Here is a 20,377-nt window from a genome sequence, read left to right as displayed (position 1 = left end):
ATAGAGCCCAATGCAGGGCTCAAACCCACAAACTGTGAGATCATGACCTGAGCCAAAGTCAGACGCTTTAACCGACTGAGCCACCCAGGCGCCCCTGAATTCTGATTCAAACAAAAAAATAATAATAATATACATAATAACAAGAAGAAGAAGACACAATTGGAGAAATTTGAATACCAACTAGATACCCGGAAGAAATTATTATTAATTAACTTGGAGGAGTGTGATAATGCTGGTTATTCTTCTAGTCCATTATCTTTTGGAGATTGGCACCTAAATATTTATCAAATTATGGGAGGACTGGAATTGGCTTCAAAATAATCCAGTGGGGAGATTCAGGTGAAAACAAATGAGTCAATAATTACTGAAGCTGAGTAGTGGGTATTTGAGGGATTATTATACTATTCTCTCTAGTATATGTTTGGGTGAAATTTTCCACAATAAGAAGCTAATTCAATAGAATTAACTAATCAATAAGAAGAGGATATACTTATTGTAATGAACACTGAGTAATGTATAGAATTGTTGAATCATTATATTGAATCAATATATATGTTATATATTAATTATACTTCAATTAAAAAAAAACTAAAGAAAAAGAAAGAGGAAAAGAAGGAGGAAAAGGAGGAAGAGGAAAGGAAAAGGAGAAAATAAAGGGAGAGAATTTAGACCCAACAAGTACAGGTAACTCTTTGGAGGAATCGTACTGCATTGAGAAGAGAAATGAAGCCATTTCTGGGGGAGGAAGGAGGAGTTTCAAAAACACAGTCATTTCCAGCAGACTCGCCCTTCACAGCCCCTGCAGCTGTCACTGGAGCTCTATTGCTTCTCCCGGCTGCTCTCCTAAATAACATATTTGGTTTCTTCTTAAACTTCCCACTCTGAGCCTCCAGGTAGCCAGGCAGAAGGTATAGTCTCTGACTTTGAGAAACTGCCCTCTAACTGCTAAGTCAAGTCCTACAGCTGAAAGGTTAACCAAAAATGGCAAGGAATATGGGAACACATAGCACAGAGGATGGGAGGACCATAATTATATTGGGGTTCACAGCAGTGATGGACAGGGGCCACCTGGGAGAGATGCCAAATGTTTCCCAGAGGAGATGAGCCTCTGGAAGATGGGCAAAGAGGAAAGAGCAGGGCATTTTAGGAATGAAAGGAATTCAAGCTAAGGCTAAGTCCCAAGGGAAACCTCTTCCACAGACTATTTACAGAGCTCATGTTGGAAGGGGCTGAGAAATGTTGTCATCCACCCTCCAGGCCACCCTTTGCTGTGTCACTATGGATCATTTCCTATGGGCCAAGCTGACCCACAGCCAGCCTTCTAGACAGCGTCAGGGCTCACAATTGCAGAAGGGAACCTCTGTCCAGGTGAGGTGCAGGAAGCATCCTCAGGGAGGTCAAGTTTGCATGCTGAGGATGGAAACTTCTCTGCATGAGTCCTGTACACCAGAAGCTCCGGTGAGGGCAAGGCCCAGACCTGCCTCTCCACCTGGCATCTCTGTCCTCTGAGCTCTGCCCAGTCCTCTTGTGGCTGATTCATGATGCTAAGAATATTCTCAACCTGGGGTAAGTAGGAAGTGCTTCATGAGGTTCTGGGGTCCCCTGATATTGTATGAATATTTGAGATGTGCATTTCACCAAGTTGAGTCCACAGCCTTCATCAAATGTTCAAAGGATTCTATGATGGCAAAGCCTAAGAATCACTGTAGTAGGAGTTTAACAATTTTTTGATGTATTAGATTTTGGGTAATGTCTGCGGTCTAATCACATCTGCTAGGGCTCCCTCCAAGGTCCTCCCACCCCTCAAAATAGAAATCGGGATCAGTGAAAACAAAAGTTAAAATTCTTCAATTTTCAATTGCAATTCCTCAATGGCAGGCTAACAGCAATGCAAACCTCAAGCAACCTCTACCTTTATAGGCAGAACAAAATAGCAAAACTACCAGGAGCCATTTCCCACATAACCACTACAATTATACCTATTTTTCAAGCCCTAAGTTTACAAGGCAAATAATTTCATTGGCGCTTCATATTTGGGCTTTGAGAATTTTGCTATGAAAACTTTAAAAAGCAGAATGAAGGAATAAAATGCGGGTGCAATCTGTATTTTTTTAATTGAATTGTGTTTGTCTTAATGGTTTGAATGGCCTCTACAAATAAGCATCCCCAAACCCTCACAACTATACACGCCTACAAGAGCCATGCCTAACAGGATGTGAGATTAACATGCTCTGACTCTCTCCCTCAAATACTTTATATGCTCATTTAGTCAGTGTTTACTGGATACCTACGGGCTCGAGGTTCTGAGATGCTATAATATGGCACATTAAGAGGGCGGCCCAAGTGCACTATGGCAGTGCCCAGCCAGATCTTCCTGCCATTGTGCCTTCTGTCCCCTCCCCTGAGAGCTCACCACCACCTCCTCTGACCCAAAACAAGTCTCAATAATCTGTAGCTAATATCTGTTCATTGCTTATAGTGATTCAAACTTCACACAAATCCTGTGAGGGAGGGACTACTCCTACACATATCCAAGGAAGCTGAGATTCAGAGAAAACAAGTCACCTATGCAAAGCCACTTAGGACATTTTGGAGGTGCTTTGGCCTTTAGTTTCAGCCATAATGAACTGGAAGCAGGCAGAGAAGAGGGAAAGATAGAGGGCTGGGAAGTGGTGGCCATAGCAGGGAGACATGATGGGCAAAAGCCAGAGGAAGCTGGAGGCATAATGCAGACCTAACACCAGGAGACCCTCACAGGTCAGAGGGTAGGCTAAGAAAGAGGCCGCAGCTTCACTGGGTCATCCCAGAGCAGCTGATCAACACTATCTTTTTGGAAGCTGGTTGTTCAGCATGGAAGCATCCTCAGTCCAGTGGCGAAAGGGGGGGTGAGGGAGAGGAGAGGATGAAGAAGGAAGGGAAGCAGTATGCAAGAAGAAACACAATTTCCCCTTAAGGAACTCACAGTCTAGAATCAGAGCATTCAATTCTTCCTGGGCAACCCAGGTCCTTCCCAACCCTGAGCCAGGGGCTAGGAGGGGTGAATCACCATAAGACCCAGTCTCCCCTACCTCCTTCCCTCTCTTGGACCTGTATCCATTCAACCAAGAGTGAGGGTTACTAAGCTACTGCTATGTGCCAGCACTGTGCTGAGCTCTGGGACACAGCAGTGGACAACAGGGACATGGTCCCAATCCTCAAGAAACTTTCTGCCTTGGGGACACAGATATTAAGTGTACACACATAAACTGGGATGAGTTCTATAAAAGTGTAGGATGCTATAAAAGTGTGCAATGGAAGAGTCTAAATTAGACTGTGGGGGAGGACAGTTGTCTGGGAAGATCTCACTGAAGAAATGACATCAAATTGAGAATAGAATGATGAGTAGGTATGAATGATGAACGGAATGATGAACAGCCATTCACCAGGTAACTGGAGAGTTAGAGGTTGGAAGAATTACAAAGAGAGGGAACAGCATGTACAAAGGCCCTGAGAGAGCTTGGCATATTCCAAAGGAGTCCAATATGGCTACAGAGTGGTAGGTGAAGGAGATGTAGGAGTTCAAGCTGAAGAAAGTAGAGATCTAAAACATGCATGGCACATGGGCCATCACTAAGATCTTGGATTTCTAGCTGAGAAGTGGCATGATCATGTTTATTATCCAACATTATATGAGCTACCAGGTAGAGCAGAGAGCTGCAACAGGGACAAGACAGGAAGTGGAGAGATCAGTTAGGAGGCTCTTATGGTCATCTAAGTACAAGATGATGAGGGCTTGGTCTAGGTTGTGGCAGTAGGAGTGGAGAAGAGAGTACAGGGTCAAACAGCATTCAGGTAGTTAGACTGGCAGGATTTCATAATGGATTGCCTAAGGGTATAGAGAGGTGCAAGTATCAACAGTGTCCCCTGAACTGTTAGGTGGATGAAGACACCATTCACCAAGACAAAGAAAGCTGGAGGAGAAGCATTTGGTGGCAGAGATCAAGAATTGAGTCTTATCATAAGTTTGAGATGCCCCTAAGACAGCCAAGTGGAGACATTAAGAAAGCTTTTGGATGGACGCCTGGGTGGCTCAGTCGGTTAAGCGTCAAACTTCGGCTCAGGTCACAATCTCATCGTTCATGAGTTCAAGCCTAGCATCGGGCTCTGCGCTGACAGCTCGGAGCCTGCTTTGGATCCTCTGTCCTCCTCTCTCTGCCCCTCGCCCCCCCAAAAAATAAATAAGTATTAAAAATAAGGAAAGTTGTTGGATAAGGATGTCTGGAGCTTATCACAGAGGTCTGAGCTACAAGTGTAAATATGGGACATATGAGAAACCATTTGACTAATGGCTATGCAGCAGGACATAAGAATGTGCCTGGCAGACGTGTAACTATAGGACACTTAATTAACCAAGAGCCCCAGCTTCTGGGCTCTGAAATCCATCACTGCATTTTCACAGAGGAACAGGGCAAGCACACTAAGGCAGGCCACTCCTAGGAGACATGAAACCCATCTAATGACTGACTTTGGTCCAAGGGCTTCCCAGAAGCCTTGCTGAGCCTTCTTAGATTTACAGCAGGCTGGGATCCTTGCACTCAATCTTCCTTCCCTCTACTCATCACTCAGGGTCAGATTCATTTGGTGCCCTGATAGCTCTTCCAGCGTTGCCCACTACCTTTCGTAGGTATTTCCCCTAATAAAGTCCTTGTACATTGAATCCCATCTTGGTGTCTGCTTCTTGGAGGAGCTTTGCACACTGAAACTGAGCTTGGCCCTGTGACTTGCTTTAGCCAATGAAACGACAGCAAATGTGACACAAGCAGAAGACAAGATATTGTAAATAATAATGGGTTCAGTTTGGGGCAAGGTAAGCTTGAGATACTATGGAGTGTTGAAGTAGAAATGTCCAGTAGTCAGTTAGAGGGAAATTCTGAAACTCAAAAGACAATCCTGAGTTGGAAAGTCATCAGTATATGGGTGATGGCTCAAGCAAAGGGAGGGGAGAAAATCCCTCTGGAAGAGTGTGTATCATAAGAAGTGGAAAGGACCCAGGTTGGGACCAGCAGGACCTACCTTTAAGAAGCAGTCTCTCAGTTCCCATCTGGAAGAGGAACCCAGGCAGAGCTAATCAGAAGTGAAATTACCAAGCAGCTAAAGCACCCAGGAAATACCAATGATACCTGGGTTGCTCCAGATCTCTTCTTAGAAGCCTATAGTAAATGGATAATAAAGCAATCAGCACTAAAGTGTTTAATGGTTAGTAACAGAAGTCTCTAGAAATATTATCATCTAAACCTCATAGTAATTATGGCTTTGGAACCAAGACTTTAGTCAAATTTGGGCTCTACCACCTCTGGTGATCTTGGACTCTGGAGGGTTTTGCTCCTATAAAACGAGAACAACAATTCCTATATCTCAGACAGGTGTAAGATATGTCATGTTTCTGGTACATCCCTTCACCAATACCTCTAACTGTGGTTCTCAAACTTTAACATGAGTCAGACTCACCTGGAAGGTTTGTCTCAACCCAAGTTTCTGATTCAGGATGTCCGGGCTGATGCTGATCCTGCTAGTCCAGGAACCATACTTTGGGACAAGATGGTCTCCCTGAAGGACCTCTACCATGTCAGTGAATAGCCCACATACCCCAACAACTGGTCTCGTTGAGTTGGGCTGTAGGATTAGAGCTCTAGGTTCTAAGTACAGGAAGTGTGATAAAGCAACAGCAAGGTGAGGAACAGGGGCAGGCACACAGTCTTCTCCCTCAGCTGTCACCCAAGACATCTCAAAGGCTACAAGTTGAGTGATTCATACCTGGGTGTTTGAAAGCCATGACTCACTGGATACAGTAGGTGGGCTACATTGACTCAAGTCTCAGAGAGGGTGGCAGAGAGGGGAGCAGGTCTATAGAGTCACAGCCAACAATCAGCAGAATGGCCTGAGGTCTTCTGGGCACCTAACAAGCCAGGCTCCAGGACTGGAGGAAGACAAAGGATGCAGATGTGTGGGAAAGGAAGTCTTCCTCCCAGACATGGAGGACAAGAGTGAGCCTATGGCATCTTTTCCCAATTTCAAATAAATTAACCTCGGCTCTGGGTCAAGATGACCACGAAAAGCAAGAAAAGCAACATGGAATCTCCTCAAGAAGTCTACTTCCTCAGTATTGCCCATCCCTCTCTGCCCTGGGGATGCCCTTCTCTGAGAAATTCTCCATTCTCCCCAGAGCAGTGTGTATAGAAATCTCCAGGAAATCCCAGGAATTGCAAGAGCAGAAGGAATTTTCTTTTAACAAAGGCCTGCCACAGACACCACCTTATTTTATTTCTTAAAAATCCCCTCTGAACTCCCAATTTTATAAGCCTAAATTTTTTCAATTCACATTTACTACCATGCTAGGTACTGAGATTGCAAATATTAATTAATCACAATGCTTGCCCTTAAGGAATTTCGCTAATGAGATATAAAATGTGCTGCATTTATTTTATAGTCTACAGAACACTTTCTTGTGCAGTGGTAGTTATTCCTCATAATGCCACAGAGAATCAGTGATATGGATCCTATCTCGTTTTTTGTCATTCTGATCTTCCACTTAAATATTACGTCCTCGGAAGCCTTCCCTGACATTCCAATCTAAAGAGCTACTCAGTCACTGCCACGTCACCCTATACTAATTTTCTGGGTGACATTTACCACATTTTTTTAAATTTACTTGTCTATTCTCTCTCTCTCTCTCTCTCTCTCTCTCTCTCTCTCTCTCTCTCTCCCCCTCCCTCCCTCCCCCTCCCCTCTCTCTCCCTGCAACAGAATATAAATTTCACAAAAGTAGGAGATTTTTCTGCCTCGTGCACTGCTATATTCCCAGTACCCAAATCACTGCCTGGCCCAGAACAGACACTCGGGATATATTTGCAAAAGGAAAGAGGGTGGGGAGAGAGGGTGGGAAAAGAGAAGGGAGGGAGGGGGCAAGCAGAGAGAGGCTGCTTAACAGCAGAGAATAACAGAGATGAGGCTTACATCTGGGGGTTTATCCCCTCCCCAGCCCAGACTCCTTCCCCTCCACACACCTTGGGGACCACTCTGGGCCAGTGCCCAGGTTCTGAGGTTGGCAGGCTGACTTTCCTTGCCTGGGTACAGAGGCAGATGTATCCAGGACTCAGACATCAGCGCTGAACAGCTCATTAACCCAGAGTCTGAGATGCTACAAAAAGAGAAGCAAGTTGTTGGATACGTGTTCACCTGTCATTACAAATCCCTTCACTAAGGAAGGCATGAAACTTTGTATCTAGGTTCATTATACTCAAGAAAACATCAATCAAGAACCAAATAAGTCAACAGAGATTCAATTTACCTTCTTTTAAGAAGCAGAAATATAAAATGTTCTTCATCACTTTTTAAATTAAGGAAAAAGAATAAAATTCCTATTCAGTAAATAGAGCAAACAAAAAAAAATTCTATTATGTGTCAGGGTAAGAGGGAGAGACAAAGAACAAAGAGAGGAGGAGAAAAGGGATGGGAGACAAAATCATAGAACAGTCATTACTCTTAAAATGGGCAGGAATCTCCAGCAACCACAGGCTCCAGGCCCCTTCTCTGTAAGGTGGGGTACTGGGCCTGTGTAGTGATAACATAGCTGAGGCCCAAGGGGTTAAGTGATTTGTCTGTGGTCTACAGCCAGTAAGGACTGGAGCAAGACCAGATCCCCTACATCATGGCCAGATAACATACAATTTAGTAAAAGAAAAAAGACTTCTTCAAAGTACTGTACTGAGAGCTAGAAACCAATTATTTGAAAGTGAGAACCATGTCATTTTCATCTTTTTTTCCCACTCCTCCTAGAAAAAGGCCATGTACACATGTGGTTCATGAGAAAGGGGGGAAACCCCAAAAGATATACGAGAGAATAAATATAGCCTCTGTAGTACAGAAGACACAAAGAACTACTTTGGCATCAAGTTGGATTTTTGCAACAACAGTGATACTTCCATCGCTGACAGATGTGTCCATGAGTACAGCCCTAGACTTTGTTACCCAGGTTAGAAATTACGTAAAAAGTCACAGGGATAGATTCACTGCCCTGCCACAGGCCGTGGTGCCTGGACTGTGCCCAAGACAGCATCACGCCTTCCTCCTGGTGCTCCCCAGTTCTATGCCCTTCCGGAAAACCCATTTAGGAGCTGCTGCCAACACTAACTCCATATTAATAATCTAGAGCACTCTCTCTTTACTCCAGTCCCAGGCTAGCATTTATAGGGAGAAAATGTTTTTTTCAAGTGTGATCAAAGTAGTTACAGAGGCTCTGTGATTCCACAGGATGAATCTTTCCAATAATACCATGGGAATGTAAATGGGAAGGCCTTTCCTTGGTAAAGCCCAATTCTGTTCTAGAATCTCATTCACTGTGGTTCCTCCATGTCCATGCATGTAAGGAGACAACAGAACCCTTTAGAATCCTCCTGTCAGAGATGAGGATTATAGCCTGGTATATGTTTTCCAGGTGACAGTGAGAAAGGTACCACATACCTTTGCTTCCACCAGGAAGATACCTGACATGCACATAACCAACTATCTACTGTAACAAATAGTTTTAAATGAGCCTTTTGGTTCCACATGGCTTTATAATTTGTCACATGTATACTTCATCCAATGGCCTAGATGCAGGCTCCCCACCACACTATAAGTGCCATGAGAACAAAAACTGTGCCCCCTCCACCTTTTTTTGGTAGACCATCTCCCACTGTCCTGCTCCCTAACCCACTCCTCCTTCAGTGCTTAGCTCATCATTCAGGGCATATTGTAGATGTTGGTTAGTAAAGTGTTGTATTTCCTGCTCTTCTCAATTCTCTGCCACTTATTGAGGATGCAGGGTAATATAACTTATTCGGGATGCCAAGGTAACACAAGGCGGGAGCAAAGAGTCTCCCCTGGCCAGATAAACCACCTCATTTCTCCAGACACAAACTGGACTTAGGCCTGCCCACAAGAGGCCAAGGGCAGTCACTGTTTCTGTTCCTCCCCAGGATGCCTCTTTCATAGCCCCTCCATCTAACACCTATCCATCAACCCCACCCACCCACCCCTAGCCTCACCAAGAGAGGAGAAGGGAGGAGGGCTCTGCCTAGGATTTGCAGAGCGAGCACAGAGCACAAAGCCCTCCTGAACTGTGAGATCTTAGATGGTTGAACAAGGACATACCTGGGGAGCATCTGCCCAACCTCCATTTTCAGGCAAGGTAAAAGAGGTCCAGGGAGGTGAATGATTTGCCCAAGGTCACATGGCTACTTAATGGGGCTGAGCCAAGGCTAGAAATCAAGTCTTCCAGAGCAGTGCTTTTTTTTATCTACCCCCCCCCCCCCACCTGATAATGCCCTCCTTCCCCCCAAGCATGCTGTTCTTGGTCTGGCTGACTGTGGTGCTACAAGGTCAATAAGAATGATGACTAGGTGTAAACAATGTCTGGGACTATCTACTTAATGGTATATTTTCACCCATATGATAGAGAAAGAATCTGAGGGACCTGGCCAAGACACTGCCAGCGGGTATGGTCAGCTTTCCTTGCTGATCTATAAAATTACTTCGGGGCAACCATTCCTTTGCTAATCTGTAGAATTACTTCTGAGTAGTGATGATCTCTCCAAGCCCAGGTCATGGTCAATCTCTGAAAAAAACTGGACTCAGTGAACTGTGACAGTGAGAGACCTTAGGCTTTAATAACTAAGGTGTAGACAGACCCTAAAAACCAGATGGTGACATGTTCTATCTTTCCAAGAAACAATCCTACCATCCCAGGTAATCATGAGTTCACTGCAGTAGGATCCAGGAAAGAGACCCCTCCAGTGATGGTCTAAGCAGCAACACAGGTAACAAGAGACAGCAAACTTCATGGAGACCAAGAAAGAACAACGCTGACAGAAAGGACAGGGGCAACATGAGTCAAGAACCAGGCAGGATGGACAAATGCACTGCCCTATCCACCCCACTCTAGAATTGCCCCTCACCCCCCAAACCCCAAATAGGTGGGATTATTTCTGTGAGCCAAACACTGACCACATCAAAGTCACAAAAAAGCACCACTGCATGGAGGGAGTCAGCTAGCTTTGGGTTTGAATCCCAGCTCTGCCCCCTACTATCTGGGTGAACTTGAGCAAGTTACTAACTTTTCTGAGCTTCAGTTTCCTCATCTATAAAATGGAGATACCTCCTGAACAAGGTTGAATAAGGATTAATTATGATAAAGTCTAGAAATTGCTTGGAAAATAATAAGCACTTAATAAGCGGTGGCCAAGTTTTTGAAGCCCTGCAAGGACTTGGCTGCCTGAAAGACCCATGGGCCCCCAGAGGAATGAAGAATCCCCCTAAGAATCCCCATCACTCCTGCACACAAGCGAGAGAAGTCAAAGCCAGGTATTACCCTGTAACAGGACATTTCCTGAACACAGGTTTCTCAGTTTGAAACCAAAGCACACACACCTCATTCCCAGTTGCAGGAGAGCCAAGGAGGTATGACGGCAGTAATCCAATAACTCAACTGTGTGATTCTGAGGGTCACTGTATATCACACTGCCGTCAACACAACACTTGAATTCCTGGCAGATGGATCACCTCCTTGGATCCCCATGCTCATAAATACCACAGAGAAGCAGACAGAGGGATAGAAACAGTTCCATGTAAATCACCCTCTGCTTGCAATCCCTGAAGTCAAAGCATGAAGTCCCATGCTGGGAATGGGATTTTCAGAGGGACTGATGGAGCTGGGGGGAAAAAGTTCATCAAGGGCAAGAGATTCGTATTCAGAGCTGGACTCTTAGATGGAACTGAAATAAAGTCCATCTGAGATCTGAGTCAGAAAGAACCATGCCAGGAGGGAACATGCAAGATCCAAATGACATGAAAGTAACACATATTATGTCATCAACTGTCCCTACCTCTGACCATATAGTCACTCTTAGGGCAATCATTCATCCCTGTCTGGACAGCCTCTATTGTCCCTACATAACCATTACTAATGTCTCTGTCCACTTTCAAAAGTGCCCTGGCTTGAACAATAAATTACATGATCACCCATTACTACCAAGTGGTATTAAAAAATAAGTAAATAAACAAAAACAAAAGAAAACCTCTTTACCAGGCCAGAGACTCAGCGTGTGAAGAAAACTCTAGAATGGAATCAAACAAGAAAAGATTGCCTTCTTCTAGGCTCTCGAGACAGCCGCACAATCCTACAAGATCTATACACTTGCAGAAAGGAACTTCTATATTTTCCGTTGGTGATTCCTCTTGGAACTGTCAACTGGAACTTTTCCCCTGGCATCTACCCTCATTCCCAGCCCAGTAAAGAGAGCCCCTTTTCTCCGGCTCTGACGTTGGTGAAGATAAAGTCATGCCTTTATTTAAGCATCACAAACATCCTATCCTTTCAGGAAGACTCTTCTCTGGACCTAGCCATCCTGACTCCTCCAGCTTTTCTTCTAACCATGATGCCTCTGTGACATGTGCAGCTCTGGGCGCCCAAGAGTAAGAATCCACCACCATGGCCTCCAAAGGGAAGAGCTGGTGAATCATCACAAGCCCCCAGATTTTGGTCACCAGCCCACCCATTCAGCCTGAATCTCGCGCTCTGAGCCGCCAGAGTCACAGACCCAGCGTGAGGGAGGATCCCCTCCTGGGGCAAGTGGCCAAACTGCCACCCTGACCCCCAGGGTGAGGTGGATGCCTCAATCTCAGAGAAACCATAAGGGGTAGTGTTTCCCATCATTCTCTCCCAGGCAAGGACTCAAAACAAAGAGGCTCAGAGAACTGGGAGCTCCATCCCAGGAAAAGAACGCACAGCCACTCTCACACCGGGAGACCCAAATTCTGTCAAAAAGCAAGTCACTCTAAGAAGCCTGACTTCTTCTCCGCACTCCCCTCCCTCCTCTGAGCCCAACTGTCAGCCCTCTCCCAGGAGTGGGTCTGCCGGCCACCCGCCCGACCCGCGGCTCCGGGCACCCAGCCTACCGTTCCCGGGACGCCTCCAAGGGTGCACGCAGCTTCCTTCACAGAAACTTCGCTGGAAGCTCCGTCCTTGCTCGGCAAGCCCCTCCCATCGAGGGGGTCTCCCGCGCACAAAAATGCCCGGTACGGGGGGCGGTGGCTGGCGAACGCGCGGCAGGGTCCGGGGAGGCTCGCTAAGACCCCGCGGCCGGCACCTGCACCGAGCCTGGCGGCGCTCCCGGGGCGCGCGAGCCTCCCTGGCTGCGGGCTGGGCCAGCGAGACGCCGGCCGGGCGCCTGGCAAGGGCACACCACTCACACCCCGAAACGCGGGACGGCACGGGCTTTCTCACGCCCGGGAAGTCGCCACCGAAGTTGCCAGGAAAGGGTAGCGTGTAGAGAGGCAAAGCCGGCGGAGAGCCAGATTCCGAGAAGGTCTGGGCAAACTAGGAATCCCCGCGGTCCATCATCCCCCAACAGGTAGCAGCGCCGGGAGCGAGGCGCGGCGCCCCCGCCGCCGGGGAGGAGCGGGCAGCGCGGCAGGCAGCAGCCGGCACCGGCGCGGACCACTGTTCCCGCGGCGGCCGGACCCCGGGCTTACCTGGAATTCACGCAGGGTCCCGCGCTCGGCTGAATGGGCAGGGCGTGCTAGTATTCCCGAAGCATCCCTGAATTATTTTAAAAGAGCAAACGGGTGGGGGGAGGGGCCCCGAGAGAGGGGGGCGGGGAGGAAAGACGGTGAAATGGAAGGGGGCCGAAGGAGCAACCCAAAGAAAGAAGGGGGAAGGCAGGCAGGAGGAGGTAAGGGGGAGAAACGGAAAATAAAATGGATAAAACAGAAGGGAAGCAGTTAACAGGGGGAAAAAATCTGCCTCCTGCCCACACCGTGGAAAGGAAATTTCTGACAGCGAGACAACTCGCACACATGCCCCCCAGAGAGGCCAGACGGGGGGAAACAAAGGAGCAGGGCGGCCCGGAGCCGGCTCCCGGGGAAGCGGCGGCGGTCCGGCTCGGGCAGCGCGCGCAGGTCGGCGAGGGAGCGGGCGGGGAGGCGCGGCGACGGCGCGCCGGCGGGCGCGCGCACTCCGGGGGCTGCGGGCGGGGCTGGGCGGCGGGGCCGATGGGGCGGGGCAGGGGGGGCAGCGGGGAGCAGGTTGGTGACGCGGCGCTCGGGGTAGTAAACGGCTTGGGGGCGAGAAATCCAGGTCAGGGTTCCTGCGGAAAAGTTCAGGGACCTCGAACTTTCCCCCAGGCGATTCCACTCCAAGAACACCCTCCGGGTTTGTGGGCAGGAGTCTCCGTTGCCAGGCCTGGGGGAACGGTGATGCGAGAGTAGGATTATATCCCAAAAGAAACAGAAGCGAATCGAGGGCTTTAAGGAGTAAGGGGGAGGGGAAAGTGTGGAGGGGCCAGTTTCTGAGCCAGAAGCTGCCCAAGGACAGGGGGCCCCGGCCGCGGGGGGAAGTCTCTCGCTGCCCCTGGAGGGGCCTACAGGTCCTCTGCGAGTGCTGCCAGGGGCCAGGTGAGGGCTCCAAGGAAGACCCTGCCCCCTGGGGGAGTTAAGGAACACACAAACAGCCCGAAAAGCCAGTCGAACTGTCATTTGGAAGATTTTCTAGATCTGAATCTCTCGGAGGGCTCTTTCTTCCCCTATTTCTCCGGCTCTCTGCTGTTATGTTTCCTCAAGAATTAACAGAAATGCCTCCCAGAGCCATTGCTGGTGACGACGTTGGGCTCCGGCAGCTCATCTCTTCAGTCCAAGTAGGTCCCCAGGGGGGCTTTGCTGGCTAGCTATAAGCAAATGCCCACCCTCCACCAAAAGCTCAGAATCAGAGCACAGAAGGGCACCCGCGCCCCCCCCCCCTCCCAGAAAGGCAGTAGGATTGAGGAAGAAGTAGGGGAGGAGGAGGAGGAGAAAGGGGAGGGTTCTCTCCCTCACTGCTCTTGTTCCTTGGGCCTGTCCTTGGCACAGGTGCGGCAAGTCCTCTGAGGCTTGCTTTGGGTGTTTCCATCTTTGAATGAGGACAGTCGGCCATTCCTACTTAGCTAGGAGTGTCCCATGGCCAAGAGCAGGGATTCTACTTAGTCAACTTTGCACCCTGTACACCCCACCCACCCAAGGACCTGGCACTTCTTAGAAAACGTTCACTGAAGGGAACAAAATAGCCACAAGGCTGATGACTCCTGTCCCTCTCCCTTTAGTTTAGGGCAGGGAAAGGAAGTGAAGACCAAGGGCTTTGCGGCCTCCTTGGCTTTTTCTCACTCCCCCCCTACCCCCCTCTAAAGGTCTATTCAGGAGGGTCACTCTGTGAGGACCCAACTTCAACCCCAGAGTCAGGTAAGTCGTGAAAATTATCACCAACACTGAAAAGAAGGGAGTCTGGTCTCTATGAACTAGACTTTCAGAAAACCAGGACTTTAGGCCTGATGTTAAAAACTGCTCACACAGGGCATTGGGGAAAGGCGAGGGGGGAATCAGGGCTACACATCGGTTTTTCTGAGGCTGATAGATTTTGAGAAAGTCTTACAAGTCTAGTTTCCCCCATTAAGAATTCTTTTTCTTTTTCAGTGCAAGCATCAGAGTGCAGTGGGAGCCTCTCTTGAGGAGATCTAAGGTCTAAGGGAGGTCAGAATCCTAGGCCTGGGGAATCAGCAGCCCTCCTTTCAAGGGAGAAAAACCACCAAGTGGAGAGGAAGAGGGAGAAATTTTCCCACTGTGGGAAATTAACCTCAGAACCTATTGAATCTGTTAGAGGAAAGGAGAATGACTCCATTAACTCCAAAATGTGCCCTTCATGCCCCCCACCCCACCCCAGCATATGCATACATAGAGGGCAGTTACCAGCTACTCCATAGGCAGGAGCATCGACACGACAACGTTTGGTTTTCTTTTTATAATGAAAAAGTTTAAAGAGCTAGGATACCAGAAGGCTGATGGTTTTCCTGGCTTGGAAGCCATCATCAAAACAAACAACAATTGTACCCACAAACAAGATTCTCCTTGATAGCCCACTGATACTATTGGGATAAGGCCATGCCCACCAACTGGAATGTTCCATGACAGATTTCCTTAACCTGTCCAAGGAGGCATCATAAGCCCAGATGCCCAAGTATGACCCCTTGGACATACCTGCCATTTTATTTCTTGCCTCTTTGGCTACCAGTAACAACTAATTAGAACAATATGCTGTCGTTGCAGATATAACAAAAATATTGGCTTTGGTTCTTATCCCATTTGAATGAGTTGTGGCTGTTGCCCAGTGCCTTTTGCTCTAGGCAGAGCAGGTGGGGGAGATACTCTTGGATGTAGGGATTCGGTTGGGCACACAGGGCTGTCCCCCTCCCCAGCAGACGCACCTCCTCCCCACTCCCAACCCTCTATAATACCCAGCGGTGGGGAGAAGGTTCAGTGCTCAAGACCACCGCAGTCCTCTCTGAGCCAGACCAGCAAGGGAGCACCTAGGACAGCCCGGATGCCAACCTATACCCCATACTGCGCCCCCTAACGGTACTTCACACTGGGGCCTTGGCTTCAAAGAAAAGACCCTGGTTTAATAATTCAGCCTGCTTGAATGCCATTTAGTAGCCATGGCAACCAGTTCTCTGATATCTGGTTGTAGGCAGGATATGGTTGGAAGGAAAAAGAGAAGGAGAGAAATAGGAAGGTAAAGGAGAGAGGAAAAAGAAAGCCAGCTCAGATTTCATCTAAACTTTCCCTGCATTCACTCCGGTGAACCTGACTATGTGGTATCAGTGAATATCATCTCTCTGTGCCTCTCCCAAGCTCCCTGACCTCCATCTCTGACTTCCCACTCTCCCCATCTTCTCCTTCCCCAGCTCTTCTCTCCAACCTCCTGGAAGCCAAGATCTAGCTTCCTGACTCAGCACTCAGATGAAATATCTTTGTGACTCTGGCAAACGACTTTCTTTGCCTCAGTTTCCATATCTGTGAAATTATTCCTTGTCCGTTCACTATGGTTCCTTCCAGCTCTAACAATCCATGAGTCTATGGTCATCCCTCTGTCTCTGGCACCTGTCCACCTTTCAGCCTTTTGTCTCTGTCCAGCTGTCTCTGTTTCTCCTTCTCTTTGTCTCTTTGTTTCCTATGCCTGCCTCTCTCTCTCTCTCTCTCTCTCTCTCTCCCCCCTCCATTTTTCTCTCTCATGAATATCACTTTCCATGAGGTTTCACCTGTGAAGCAGTTATTTTTTAACAAATATTTCATTCCCTCTTGCCTGAAGTGGTGTCATCACCCCGCTTTACCTAGCTAGCTTTCCCTCATCCTTCAGGTTGCAGATCAGATACCAGTTTCTCTAAGAAGCCTCCTGCCCCGCCCCCCTTATCTGTGTTCTGGGTTAGCCCCTGTTGTGTCTTATCTCACTGCTGGGAGGCTGATACCTCTCCACCAGTGAGCTTGCTAAGGGCCAAAATAGTGTCTCGTTCATTGCCATATGCCCAGCGGCATTTAACAAGTAGTGGTTGGATGACAGGATGGAAAAGCCTCAAACCACAGGTTTCTGAATCACTGCTTGTGAGAAACTCAACATACCCCCCAAAAAGGGCACAGGGTGAGGAAGCCAGAGGGGGAACCATTCAAGTCGCAGCCTCCCCTCTACTACCATAGATGGGGTGAAGGAGACCTCCTTCCCAAACTGTTTTGATGAGGTGGTGAGCCAACAGCGATGGGATCTTTCAGCCACGTTGGTGGGGATGATCCATTATGGCAGTAGCTCCCAGGGGGCCTGAAATGGGCTCCAGCAGGAGTGGGGAAAGTGAACAGCACCAAGTGGGTGGTTCCCTTCAGCTCATCTCTGAGGGCGCTATGCCACCATTTGGGCAAAGTCAACAAGGAACTCTGCCCACGCAGTAATAAGAAGTTCCGTCCAAGGTGTCAGTGCTTCAGGCAACTGCCTGACATCAAACATCTCGTAGCCTTTTAGCCTGACTCCTTCCTTCTGGGAGCAGAGCCATGGGGAAAGCAGACGGAGGCTGAGATGGTGATGCCAGAAGCACACGGGCCATGGGCTGAGGAGTCAGAGGACATGGGCAGTGTTTCAGGCCCCTGCTGGGAGATGCCAGTGTGGATTTCTGTCATCCGGGAAGTGGCTATTTTCAAAGGAGAAAAGAAAATATTCTTTTGATAGGCGTTTTTTAATAGACAAACAAGACCTCTCCATTTGGGAAACCGTAGCTGCAAATGTGAAAGAAAGGCAAAAATTCAGAAGACAAAGGTTTCTTCTCAACATTCCCTGGAGAATTCTCTGTTTATACATTACATAAAGAAGGGATAGAGCTGATAAGCACACAGACGTGCAGGCTCTCACACTTGCGTGCCCAGAGCCCAGTGAAGTCAGGACAGCCTCAAGCCCGGGGTCAGGCTTCACGCAGTATGAAGACCTCAATCATAGCTCAGAGACCCAGGCATGCCTCTCTGAAGCCCCAGGCTTCATATAGCTTTTCCCCCAAATAATCCTTAATCCAGATGGAGCTGCCTTACCCTCAAAGATCTGCCAAGTGACACACAATCTTCTCGATATCATGCACATACTGAATGACACATTTCATTAGCAGACTTCCGTGAGTTGTCCTCACCACCCGCTCCCCAAGTGCCACATTCTCATACTCCTGTTGCCATAATCAGGCTAGCCCAAGCTTCAGAAAAAGGGAAAGGTTTATAGCAGGAAGCTAGAAGAGAATAAATAAAAGGCCAACACATACCCTGGGTGGGGGGTGGGGGGGTGGGGGAGACACTGTTTCCCAAACCTGAATCTGCATCCACACTAGATTGTTTGAGCAGCTTAATATGGATCCAAGCTGAGTTTTCCCATCCTGGGGGAATAATACCTCCCAGCTGGTGAAAAATCCACCTCCTGTACACTTTTGTGCAATAGAAATCTGATATGGGAAAAATAAGTTAAAAACCTTCCTGTATGCCTCAATCACGCCACTACATCGCCCTCCACTAAATTGAAAATGCGTGTCTTCTAACCAGCTCCGAGCGCACCACCCAAACATTAGGACAAACCTACACTCTCTCACCACCCCTGAGAGCAGAACCGGAAAGCATGTGGCAGCAAACGCCCATGCTAATTCCATTTGATGCACACACACACACAAACTGCCAAGCCATCACACAAACACACCCCACATACAGAATAAGGAAAACATGAGCACATGCAGACATAGTCATCCATATATATATATATATATATATATATATATATATATATACACACACACACACACACACACACACACATACACACACACACACACTGCCCTCCCGGGGCGTGAGTGAGTGTGTGTGTGTGTATGATGCTTGGAGACTGGTGATGCTTTGGATTATGAGGTTTCCATGGTTACCTTCTGTGGAGGGAACTGGGGTAATTGAACTCTTGGGGTTCACCATTCAACAGATGCGGCTTGCTCAGTCCTGCACACTCACTCACATGCTCACTCACTCGCTCACTGGCATGCTTTGTCTGCATTCCAGCACCATCACTGTTTAGTTACAGTTTCAAGTCAAGTACACTGTAACAGAGTCAAACCTTCCTGAGGCTCTGGCTTTACCTTGGAAGGAGAGTATTGAAAACTCTGACTGCAGTATATAGGTTACCCTCAAAAGGTCTCAGACTAACTAGGGTCTAGGGGCAGCCAAGGTCAAGCCAAGGTGGGTCACACCCACCCTTTCTTATCATACAGGAAAGATAACCATTCCAGCATGGGTGAATAAAACCATATTTACTAATTAATAAAAAGCTCTAAGAGAATAAACTCTAAGGGCCAGCATTAACCACAGGAATGGGGTCAGGGCTCCAACATTGGTGTTTTCTCTCCTTTCCACAGCCCTTTCCAGGAGGCCCCTCTAAAATAGTTATCTTATAGGTGCTCCTGGGTGGCCCAGCCTGTTAAGTATCTGACTCTTGATTTTGGCTCAGGTCATGATCTCACTGTCATGAGATCAAGTCTCAAGCCGGATTTCATGCTGGGTGTGGAGCCTACTTAAGATTCTCTCTCCCTCCTCCTCTGCTCTTCCCCCATTCACACTCTCACATGCTCTCTCCCTCAAAAAAATAAAATACAATGGTTATATTATATCAATTTGAGGCAAAATAACTTCTGAGGATAGTATTAGCCGCAGACATGGTCTTATTTATCTATCCATAGATATGTATATATACGTATAGATAGATAGAACCTGTCTATATATATATATATATATATATATATATATATATATATAATATATATATATTATATATATGTATGTATATATATACGTATATATGTATGTATATATACATACATATATACGTATATATGTATGTATATATATATGTACACATATATGTGTACATATATATATGTAGGTGTGTATATATATATATATGTGTGTGTGTGTGTGTGTGTGTGTGTATATATATACATACACACATGTATACATGAAACTGCCCAAATTGGATTGTCAGATAAAATACTTCAACACAATTCATATGCTAATGTCTCATTTCCTCCAATGAGTCTAAAAAGACAAACAAAACCTATTGGGAAGTAATTGCCAGATTCTTCTTCAGACTTTGATTACCTAAAGGAGTAAAGAAAAAACATAATTTCATTTAATCAACAGAGTAATACAGTAAGGCTCAAGTGATAGACAAGAAGAGGGAAAATCATTTAGTAGTATAGGTGGCTAATTTCCTGTCTCATTTCATCCATTGCCAGCCTGGAGGCCCCCAAGCAATCCTCTTAGCTTCCCTCAGTCTCAGCATCTTGTGTGCCTATGATTCCTGGTTTCTAGAGGTCCTAAACAGTTTGCCACATATGGGACAAACCCTTTGGCTTGGTAATTCAACATGTGATATAGGGCAGAAAGGACCCAGTTAAGGGGGCACCTGAATGATAGGTAAAGGTAGAAAAGAACACTTTTCTGAATGCCCACATTCTTTTATACTCGCCTATCTCCTGCATTTCCACCCTGAATTTTCTCCTCCAACTCAGAATGGGCATTCTCTATGAATCAGTAGGAGGGAAGAGGAAAATTAAGTTTAAATGGTATAGCATGCTTTCAATTTGAATCCAAGTACTTATGAAGCAGGACATGAAACTTGATGCACTCAGTGGAGAAAAGAACCGTGTACATAATTAACCAGTTGGAAAGAGAAAGCAAACAGCAGAGGTAGGAACTATTCCCCCATCCAGAAGAGAAGGGCAAGAAACAATTTAATCATTGTGGACCTCAATGGGACCCACACTGTCCATCCTCCTGTGTTATGGGCTGAATTGTATCCCCTCCCAAAATTCACATATTGGAGTCATAACCTATAGTACCTCAGAATATGACTGTATTTTTGGAGATAGGATCTGTAAAGAGGTCATTAAGGTTACATGAGGTAATTAGGGTGGACCTTAATCTAATATGACTGATGTCC

At 47.1% G+C, this 20,377-nt stretch overlaps 1 protein-coding gene across 1 annotated transcript in view; it reads right to left on the bottom strand.

The window, feature by feature from the left end:
* LOC128778845 (uncharacterized) overlaps positions 1–12,999 on the bottom strand; it is a 180,021-nt gene extending 167,022 nt beyond the window's left edge. The window contains exon 1 of the mRNA XM_053909170.1: positions 12,550–12,999. The gene's annotated coding sequence lies outside the window, so the exon portion shown is untranslated. The remainder of the gene's footprint in view (positions 1–12,549) is intronic.
* Between the last annotated feature and the right edge of the window lie 7,378 nt (positions 13,000–20,377).

This window comes from Panthera pardus, unplaced genomic scaffold, assembly GCF_024362965.1.
Source record: "Panthera pardus isolate Hobbes unplaced genomic scaffold, ASM2436296v1 HiC_scaffold_21, whole genome shotgun sequence".
In the NCBI taxonomy this organism is placed as follows: domain Eukaryota; kingdom Metazoa; phylum Chordata; class Mammalia; order Carnivora; family Felidae; genus Panthera; species Panthera pardus.
This window is presented reverse-complemented; position numbering and strand designations above follow the sequence as displayed.